Source organism: Cololabis saira, unplaced genomic scaffold (genome assembly GCF_033807715.1).
Source record: "Cololabis saira isolate AMF1-May2022 unplaced genomic scaffold, fColSai1.1 scf100, whole genome shotgun sequence".
Classification (NCBI taxonomy): Eukaryota; Metazoa; Chordata; class Actinopteri; order Beloniformes; family Belonidae; genus Cololabis; species Cololabis saira.
This window is the reverse complement of record NW_026906264.1, coordinates 1-10,000: the sequence shown is the minus strand read 5'-3', so window position 1 is coordinate 10,000 and position 10,000 is coordinate 1. Positions and strand designations below refer to the sequence as shown.

Genomic DNA, 10,000 nt, shown 5'->3' with positions numbered 1-10,000 from the left:
ACTTGGATGGGAGACCGCCTGGGAATACCAGGTGCTGTAAGCTTTTTCAACCAGCAGAGAGCGCTCTCGCTTAATCTACCCACACATATTTCAACGTGGTAAGAGCGACAGCTCACGTCCTAAAGTGTTTTGCACATGGTTAAGGCACTTTAACTCCAACAAATAAGTGCTTCTAAATTATTATCACCAACAAATCAATGACTTATATTATATGACTTATCTTCAACTCCATATAAGAGGTATTTCAAGCTGCAGCTTCTACTTACGGCCATACCAGCCTGGATGCGCCTGATCTCGTCTGATCTCGGAAGCTAAGCAGGGTCAAGCCTGGTTAGTACTTGGATGGGAGACCGCCTGGGAATACCAGGTGCTGTAAGCTTTTTCAACCAGCAGAGAGCGCTCTCGCTTAATCTACCCACACATATTTCAACGTGGTAACAGCGACAGCTCACGTCCTAAAGTGTTTTGCACATGGTTAAGGCACTTTAACTCCAACAAATAAAACCAACAAATCAATGACTTATATTCTATGACTTATCTTCAACTCCATATCAGAGGTATTTCAAGCAGCAGATTCTGCTTAAGGCCATACCAGCCTGGATGCGCCCGATCTCGTCTGATCTCGGAAGCTAAGCAGGGTGGGGCCTGGTTAGTACTTGGATGGGAGACCGCCTGGGAATGGCTCATGACCCCCCCAAGTCCCTATGGTCAACCTGGGGTGTGGGTGATCCTGGGGATGGAGGTGTCCAAGCTGTGGAGCTGTGAAGCAGAAGGTCGCGGGTTCGATCCCAGGCTGTGGCAAAGATGAAGAAGCGCTTTAGGGGTCATTCAGACGTGTGTGGAGTCTTTGCAAATTATGTATTAATGATAATTGATGTATTAATGAATGGAGAATAAAACTAAATACAACATCTGGGGGTTAAGTCTCTTCAGTATTGCTGAATTCAAATCTGCTGAAATGCCTCAATATAGAGAAATAAGTATATCAACTCCACTGGCAATGAATTACTGCTGAACAGGGCCAAAAAAAAGTCAATTAATCACCATGAAACTTCTGTAGATTACTGCTTACCCTGAGACAAAAAAAATAAATCATATCACAATTTTCAAATTCACATCCAAATTAAGTGTGACGTCATTATGTGCGAATTTGCATCCAATATCTAAAAAAACAACTTATTGTTCATAAGGAACAAGCCAGAGAGGGTTCATGTAGATATGTGATACTTTAATATTCTATCCTGTTCACCTAATTACTGCAATGCCTATGTTTTTAGGCCTATGTTAGTAATTAGGAGGCTTAAAATTATTATTTTTTGAGCCTGGTACATACTGTAGCAGATTTGGATACAGCTACTTTAAATACCCCCAAAATGTTAAATAAGCGCATTTCTGACATTCTACCTAGTTACTTGTTGGAAAGTGAAAAGTTGCAGCAGCATTTTATACAAAAACTGTATGCAGCCAATAAGTGTACAGAGAATTTTAATGATGGCAGTAACAGGTTGCATAGAGTTGTGTCTTTAAAAAAAAAAAAAAAAAAGACACATTATTCTCAAGTAATCATGCAAGAAAATATATTTTATTAAAATAACAACAATCATAAATAGGCCTATTATAAACTTTATTTATAGAGCAAGAATGCAGCCCAAACTGCTTAAACAAAGCAATATCAGATGCAACAAAACAACAGTCCCAGGTGTCCCCCCACGGAGCCCCTCCGCCGCCGGGCAGGCCGACCTCCGACGTCGGCTGCCGCTCTGGCGGCGGTGTATTCCTCCGGAACGCACGGTGTTTGTCAAACCCTTTTCATCCACGCTGCGGAGCTCGCGGTTGAACCCCCAGCTCCAGCGGACCCACACCCACCCAGAAAACGGTGCATCGAGGCGGGGAGGGGTCCGGCCGCTCCCGAGGTTCCCCGCACGGGGCTGCCGAGACGTCGGCACGCCCAGCGGGGGTCTGCCCAGCGCGTCGGCCGACATTTGATGCAAATAATAACTAGGATCACCACTGATTTAGTGAAAGGTGACCAAAATCTGCAGTTGAATTAAACATATGACAGTGAACGTCATAAACACATTGATTTCCACATGTTATGATAGCATAATATTGATGTATAGCCTATGAAGCGACCGGTAACCATGGCAACATAAACGCGTTCACTGCCATCAACGCCAAACTCCATAAGCGGAACGGAGACAACTAAACAGACAACGGTACAAAATACTATACTGCTTATGGAAAACTCAAGTTGCCACAATTATTTACATCTCACAGCGTTTGCCGAGACTTCGGCGTATACACAACACATAAATACGCCAGAATCGGATTATGAGCCTGCCAAGTGGTCAATGTGTTGCGTGCAGGGCTTAATTTGAGGGGGAGCAAACCGGAGCGCACTCCGGTAAACCTGTAACAAATAAATATATACTTTTTACGCACCGCTGCGCGCTCATATCAATTCCAAAAACACAATAAACAGCACAACGGCATAATGGTAAAAGTTATAGTACATCTATGTGGCTTAAAAAGGACAGTTGGGTTAATGTTTCTCACACAGCGCATCTGTGTGTGTGTGTGCTGTTTTATGTTTCTTCGTTCCATGCGTAAAAGCCAAAAGCGCACTGGAGATGGGCAATCTCCAGCTGTGTGTGTGTGTGTGTGTGTGTGTGTGTGTGTGTGTGTGTGTGTGTTGCGCTTCTTTTTTTTTCTCGCACCGGAGCCACTGCGCTCCGGGACCTCCCACTTGACAAATTAAGCACTGGTTGCGTGAATGCAGCGAGGTCGCCATTGAAGTGTACGCTACGGTGCCTCATACACGCCAAACTGCCGCTAGAAAAGCAGGGTAATGAAGAAAGTTTAAATAGCCCTACAATGTGAAGGAGATGATGCTTGGATGTAAAATTGAATCCTGTGTATAAGTGTCACGCCACTTACTATTCGGCTTATAAACGGTAGCGTTTCAATACAGATTAATCAATATTTCACTCAAACTGTCCCCTGAGGTGTCAGACTGTCATGGCCGCCGTACAGACGTGTCTCGCTCAATGATGATTGGCGATCACTGCTGCTCAACAGCGCTCAATGATTGGCGGGTTAAGCGCTCTCCCTGCTGAACAGAGCTCAACCATTGGTCGGCATAGGGACTTGGCTGGGAGATCGCCTGGGAATACCAGGTGCTGTAAGCTTTTTCAACCAGCAGAGAGCGCTCTCGCTTAATCCACCCACACATATTTCAACGTGGTAAGAGCGACAGCTCACGTCCTAAAGTGTTTTGCACATGGTTAAGGCACTTTAACTCCAACAAATAAAACCAACAAATCAATGACTTTTTTCTATGACTTATCTTCAACTACATATAAGAGGTATTTCAAGCTGCAGCTTCTGCTTACGGCCATACCAGCCTGGATGCGCCCGATCTCGTCTGATCTCGGAAGCTAAGCAGGGTCAAGCCTGGTTAGTACTTGGATGGGTGACCGCCTGGGAATACCAGGTGCTGTAACCATTTTCAACCAGCAGAGAGCGCTCTCGCTTAATCTACCCACACATATTTCAACGTGGTAACAGCGACAGCTCACGTCCAAAAGTGTTTTTCACATGGTTAAGGCACTTTAACTCCAACAAATAAGCGCTTCTAAATTATTATCACCAACAAATCAATGACTTATATTATATGACTTATCTTCAACTCCATATAAGAGGTATTTCAAGCTGGCGCTTCTGCTTACGGCCATACCAGCCTGGATGCGCCCGATCTTGTCTGATCTCAGAAGCTAAGCAGGGTTGGGCCTGGTTAGTACTTGGATGGGAGACCGCCTGGGAATACCAGGAGCTGTAAGCTTTTTCAACCAGCAGAGAGCGCTCTCGCTTAATCTACCCACACAAATTTCAACGTGGTAACAGCGACAGCTCACGTCCTAAAGTGTTTTGCACATGGTTAAGGCACTTTAACTCCAACAAATAAAACCAACAAATCAATGACTTATATTCTATGACTTTTCTTCAACTCCATATAAGAGGTATTTCAAGCTGAAGCTTCTGCTTATGGCCATACCAGCCTGGATGCGCCCAATCTCGTCTGATCTCGGAAGCTAAGCAGGGTCGGGCCTGGTTAGTACTTGGATGGGAGACCGTCTGGGAATACCAGGTGCTGTAAGCTTTTTCAACCAGCAGAGAGCGCTGTCGCTTAATCTACCCACACACATTTCAACGTGGTAACAGCGACAGCTCACGTCCTAAAGTGTTATGCACATGGTTAAGGCACTTTTTTTTTTAATTCAAGATCTTTTTATTGAAATTTTCACAAAGTAAAAAAGGTGAAATGCTGCATGTCAATTACAAATATTTTGAGTAGGCATGGGCATGTTAATCATAGCATACACCAGTGTACAAAATATAAAAAACAATTAAACAGTATGAAAAAATATAAAATAGTAACAAAAACAAACTACAGACCAAACTAATCCCTCCCATGTCACTGCTAGATTACTAATCACAATATGAGGTCACTCTAACATCAAAAGCCTGCACTAGCAATACAAAAGAAATATGAAGTATAGTTCACAGGGTCTGGAATGCTTCTAGAAAAGGTCCCCACACTTTCTGGAACTTATTTGATTGCTGAAGCGAGTATCTAATTTTCTCCAGTTTTAAGCAGGACATGATGTCTTCCAGCCATTGTGCACGAGTAGGAGGGAAGGGATCCTTCCACCTGAACAGAATTGCCCGACGAGCCAAAAGGGAGGCAAAAGACAAAGTGTGCCCCTGTGCAGTGGTTAACTTCCTTCCTCCCTCCATGACCCCAAACAGGGCAGTCAGTGGGTTTGGTTCTAATCTGATTTTAAGCACCAGAGAGAGAGTATGAAATACTTCCATCCAGTACTTGTTTAGACATGGGCAGGACCAGTACATGTGGATGAGAGAGGCTTCTGCTACCTTACATCTTACACAGTATGGACTAATATCTGGGTACATGGAGGATAACTTTGCTTTGGAAATATGAGCCCTGTGTACCACTTTAAACTGAATTAAGCAGTGACGTGCGCACAGGGAGGTTGTATTAACCAGTTTGAGTATGGACTCCCAGGTATCCTCTGATAAGGGAAGCCCTAAGTCCTGCTCCCATGCTGCTTTGAGTTTATCTGTAGGGGCACTCCTAAGATCCAGCAACATGCCATAGAAAGACGAAATGAGCCCCTTTTTGAATGGGTCTGTGGCAAGGACCTTGTCAACTGTGGTCAAGCCTATCGATGCACCAGGGCTGGGTGTCTGGGAAAGAACAAAATGTCTAGCCTGAAGATACCTAAAGAAATGTGATTTTGGAAGGCTGAATTTACTACTTAACTGCTCAAAAGATGCCACGGTGCCGTCTATGAACATATCTCTAAAACGATTCATACCCCTCCTGTGCCATTCCTGGAAGGTGGGGTCCTCAAGGGATGGTTTGAAAGAGTGTTTTGATGCAATGGGGCTAAGAAGAGAGAAGCTGTGAAAACCAAAAAACTTCCTAAATTGGGCCCAAATTCTAAGAGAATGTTTAACCACTGGGTTTTTGATTGATTTAAGTGAAGGAAGTGGAAGTGAGGAGCCGAGTAGGGCAGGAATTGACAGGTCATCAGTTGGATGTAACTCCATCGCCACCCAGTCAGGGCGGTCAGCGCCGTCGCAGTAGAAGGACCAGAATGCAAGGCAGCGCAGGTTAGCAGCCCAATAATAATAACGAAAGTTTGGGAGGGCCAGACCACCTGCAGACTTAATTTTTTGAAGGTGAGTTTTGTTCAAACGTGGCCGTTTACCCCGCCATAGGTATGAAGATATAACTGAGTCAAGGGACTGAAAAAAAGAACCAGGAATAAAGAGTGGCAAGGTCTGGAAAAGGTACAAAAATTTAGGTAAAATTGTCATTTTAACTGAATTGATGCGACCCACAAGAGACATTGACAGGGGTGACCATTGTGTAAGGGTTTGTTTGGTCTCATTTAACAATGAGATAAGATTCTCTTGGAGCAGGTCTTTGTGTTTCCTTGTCACATATATGCCTAAATAGGAGAATTTGTCATTTACGATTTTAAAGGGAAAATTGGAAAGGTCTAAAGCATGCGATTCGAGATTGGTAGGGAAAAGCTCACTTTTGCTGAGATTCAGTTTATAGCCTGAGAGTTTCCCAAACTGACTGAGAAGTGACAGCGCAGGGGGTAATGAGGCCAGAGGGTGAGAGATGAAAAGCAAGAGGTCATCGGCATAAAGCGAGACCTTATGTTCCCTGCCACCTCTCCAGATACCGGACACATCCTCACAAGATCGGAGCGCTGTGGCAAGCGGTTCGATAGCCATGTCAAAAAGCATGGGACTAAGGGGGCACCCCTGACGGGTTCCACGATGCAGATTAAATGGTTTTGACCGTTGAGAGTTAGTACGAATTGAGGCTGTTGGGTGTAAATAGAGAAGCTTAATCCACAGAGCAAAGTTCGGACCAAAACCAAACCTGTCCAGCACAGCAAAGAGATAATCCCATTGGACGCGATCAAATGCTTTCTCCGCATCCAGAGAGACAACGCATTCAGGGATAGCCTCAGAGGCAGAGTAGATAATATTGAACAGTCGCCTTGTGTTGAAGTAAGACTGCCTACCTTTATTGAAGCCAGTTTGGTCTTCAGATATAATTGTGGGGAGGGCATTCTCCAGCCTATGGGCTAGGACTTTAGCTAGGATTTTAGCATCTGTGTTTAAGAGGGAGATGGGCCTGTAGGAGGCGCATTCAGTAGGATCCTTCCCTTTTTTAGCTATGAGGGTGATGCAGGCCTCCGAAAAAGAAGGAGGGAGGGAACCGTGGCTGAAGGATTCTGAAAGAACTGTAGATAGCAATGGGGAAAGCAGAGTAGAAAATTTCTTTAGAAATTCCGCCGGGAAGCCATCAGGGCCAGGACATTTACCCGACTGCAGTGAAGAAATGGCTCGAGTAATTTCCATCAGGGATATCGGTTCTTCTAATGTCTTCCTTAGATCTGGTGAAAGACTGGGAATACTAAGACTATTTAAAAAGTCAGCAATCTCATCTCGATCAGTCTGAGATTCCGAGGTGTATAGCTGGGTATAAAAGTCCCTGAATGCTTCATTTATGAGTAAGTGGTCTGTAGTTACATGGCCATTTGGTAATCGAATCTTAGAAATATTTTGTTTAGCCTTAGAGCCTTTAAGTTGGTTGGCTAATAATTTGTCAGATTTGTCTCCATAAACATAAAACCTGGTTTTACTTTTCAGAAGTGACTGTTCAATTGGGTGAGTGGTAAGCAGGTCAAATTTAGTTTTAAGTTCTAGCCGCTTTTTGTAAAGATCTGGGGATTTAGTCCGAGAATATTCTTCATCGACCTCTTTGATTTGGCGGGCAAGGTCTGATCGCTCCCTATAAGATTTTTGCCTCACCCTAGCAGTGTAGGATATAATCTGTCCCCGGAGATAAGCCTTGAGGGAATCCCAGACAGTTAGACTAGACATTCCTGGAGTCATATTCGTGGATAGGAAAAAGGCTATTTCCGTTTCCATTGATTTAACAAAATTTGTGTCCGACAGCAGAGTTGAATTGAATCGCCACTGTCTGTCTCTCTGAGGTAGGTCAGGAAGGGACATGGTTAGAACCACAGGAGCGTGGTCGGAAATGACAATGCTCTGATAAGCACAGGAATGAACCAGGGGAATCAGTTGATTATCAATAAAAAAATAATCAATCCTCGAGTATGTGTGGTGCACTTGTGAGAAAAAGGAGCATTCTCTGTCACATGGATGTAAAGAACGCCACACATCACAAACACCGTAGTCAGAAAGGAACGCCTGAATAAGACGGGCTGACTTACTTGCTGTGCCGGGGTTGGTAGAGGATCGGTCTAGGACTGGGTCGAGCCAGCAATTAAAATCACCACCCAGTATGAGAGAATATGTATTAAGGTCAGGGAGCAGTGAAAACAGTCGTTCAAAAAAGACTGCATCATCTGAATTAGGGGCATAAACGTTCACAAGTACGACCAATGTATTGAATAATTTCCCAGAAACGATCACGTAGCGACCAAACTTGTCAGAAATCACATTGTGCTGCTCAAATGAAACATCCTGACTGATCAGAACTGAAACTCCTCGGGCCTTAGCTTGAAAGGAGGAGTGAAATCTCTGCCCTGACCACCTCGGGAACAGGCGGCTATTATCAGAACTGCGAATATGAGTTTCTTGTAGAAAGGCTATTTCTGTTTTAAGGTGTTTTAGATGTGAGAAGATCCTTTTCCTCTTAACAGGGTGATTCAGACCCTTAACATTCCAGCTCACCAACTTCAAGTATCTACTCATAATATCTAAGAAGAAAAATTAGGTGTGCACAATGACCTAGGCAAAAAAAAAGAAAACGGAAAGGAGGTTGAATGTGACCCACATTAAGTAATGAGTTGAAAAGAGTTAATGCAAAGTTTCTGGCAGTGACATATCCCCCCGACCCACCCACCCCAACTAAGACAGCTGCTATAGAAAAATAAAAAAAAAGCAGCAAGCTCTTCAAAACAAACAAAGTGCAATAACGCATCTTCCTATCCTACACACTAATAGCTTTTGCTCCCGTATCATGGGTGTATACATATTAGCACCTTAAAACGTGTAGATATAAATAAAAAAAAGAAATACCCTCTCAAATCTTGACCTGTAAGTCCTGATATGAGCCCAGAAATATTTGTACAAAAATATTAAATATAAAACGTCCGACTTAAGCAGCGTAAAAGTAAGGTTAACAGCTTACAATTATTACAAAACTTATAGGTAAATCGGAAAAGCTTTTTTTTTTTTTTTTTGTTTTTTTGTTTTTTTTTCTCTCCCTCTTCACCACTTATTTTTCCCCTTTCCTCAAATAGCCAAAAAAAACTGCAAATTAATAATATTTGCAAAGGGGCAGTCCAACTAACAACAGAGAAAATACTGGTTGTCGCGGGGGTACTCACCCTCCCCTCAGGAATAATGTGACTCACGTAAAAAAAAAAGAGAGAGAAAAAAAAGTCAGTCCGTGAGCGTCAGTGAGCCGCACCGGGCTGCAGGCGGAGCCGTGACAGCCTCCAACAGTCCCGTTACGGCGGGTTTGAAGCTTTGCTGCGACTCGTGATGAATTTGCGCGCCTCATCCACGGAGCCGATCCACTTCCTTGCCCCCCCGGACAGCGTGAGCCGGAGCCGGGCGGGGAAGAGCAGAGCCGGCTTCAGACCCAGCTGGTAGAGCTCCGACATGACTCCGCTGTATTCCGCTCGTTGGCTGGCAACTTCGGGGCTGTAATCCTCCAGGACCCGGATGGGGTGGCCGCGATATTCCAACTTTCCTCTCCGGCGCGCTTCCCTCACAAGGATATCTTTCGTCTGGTACCGGTGAAGGCGGAGGAGGACCGGACGCGGTCTCTGTCCCGGGGCCGGCTTGGCGGCGAGCGAGCGGTGCGCTCTGTCTATTTCTGGCGGTGACGGCAGCGTATCGTTCCCGAACACCTCACACAGCAGCTTGGAGAAGAAAGCCGCCGGAGACCCGCTCTCGGTCGACTCCGGTAAGCCCAGGATACGGATGTTCTGCCTTCTGCTCCGGCTTTCCAAATCCACCACCTTGGCCTTCAGCCGAGCATTATCATCCCGTAGAGTCGAGCAGATGCCTTCAAGGTCCGTAACTCGCTGGCTGAGGTCTTCTGTGGCGAGTTCAAGGGACGAAACACGTTGGCCATGGTCCTCGACCGCGAGCCGCGTTTGGTCGAGTTTGGAGTCGAGCTGACTGAAAGTATTTTTGAACTCGGTGGCCAGGGCAGCTCGGTGTTCTTCCAGCAACGTGGTAATGGCCGCCAGGGTTAAGACAGCGCCAGCGTCGTCCTTCTTGCCCGACTTGCCGCTCTTCGAAGCCATCTTGGAGGTAAGTGGGCTCGTTCGAGACAAAAAAAAAAGAAAAACAGCAACAGGGAATCCTTTTTAAAGGAAAAAGTTTGAAAGTTTGAGGGCTTGGT

The 10,000-nt window shown here is 44.9% G+C and overlaps 5 non-coding genes and 1 pseudogene across 5 annotated transcripts in view; all 6 read left to right on the top strand.

The window, feature by feature from the left end:
• LOC133437788 (5S ribosomal RNA) overlaps positions 1–43 on the top strand; it is a 119-nt gene extending 76 nt beyond the window's left edge. The window contains exon 1 of the ribosomal RNA XR_009780990.1: positions 1–43. This exon is cut by the window's left edge and continues 76 nt beyond it. This is a non-coding gene — a ribosomal RNA (5S ribosomal RNA).
• A 217-nt stretch (positions 44–260) lies between these two features.
• LOC133438008 (5S ribosomal RNA) lies at positions 261–379 on the top strand. The gene has a single exon (XR_009781203.1). It is a non-coding gene; the product is annotated as a 5S ribosomal RNA (ribosomal RNA).
• Positions 380–578: 199 nt separating this feature from the next.
• Positions 579–701, top strand: LOC133438020 (5S ribosomal RNA; annotated as a pseudogene).
• Positions 702–3,386: 2,685 nt separating this feature from the next.
• LOC133438005 (5S ribosomal RNA) lies at positions 3,387–3,505 on the top strand. Its single transcript, XR_009781200.1, has one exon. It is a non-coding gene; the product is annotated as a 5S ribosomal RNA (ribosomal RNA).
• A 217-nt stretch (positions 3,506–3,722) lies between these two features.
• LOC133437967 (5S ribosomal RNA) lies at positions 3,723–3,841 on the top strand. The gene has a single exon (XR_009781163.1). It is a non-coding gene; the product is annotated as a 5S ribosomal RNA (ribosomal RNA).
• A 199-nt stretch (positions 3,842–4,040) lies between these two features.
• Positions 4,041–4,159, top strand: LOC133437940 (5S ribosomal RNA). The gene has a single exon (XR_009781137.1). It is a non-coding gene; the product is annotated as a 5S ribosomal RNA (ribosomal RNA).
• The last annotated feature ends 5,841 nt before the right edge of the window (positions 4,160–10,000 follow it).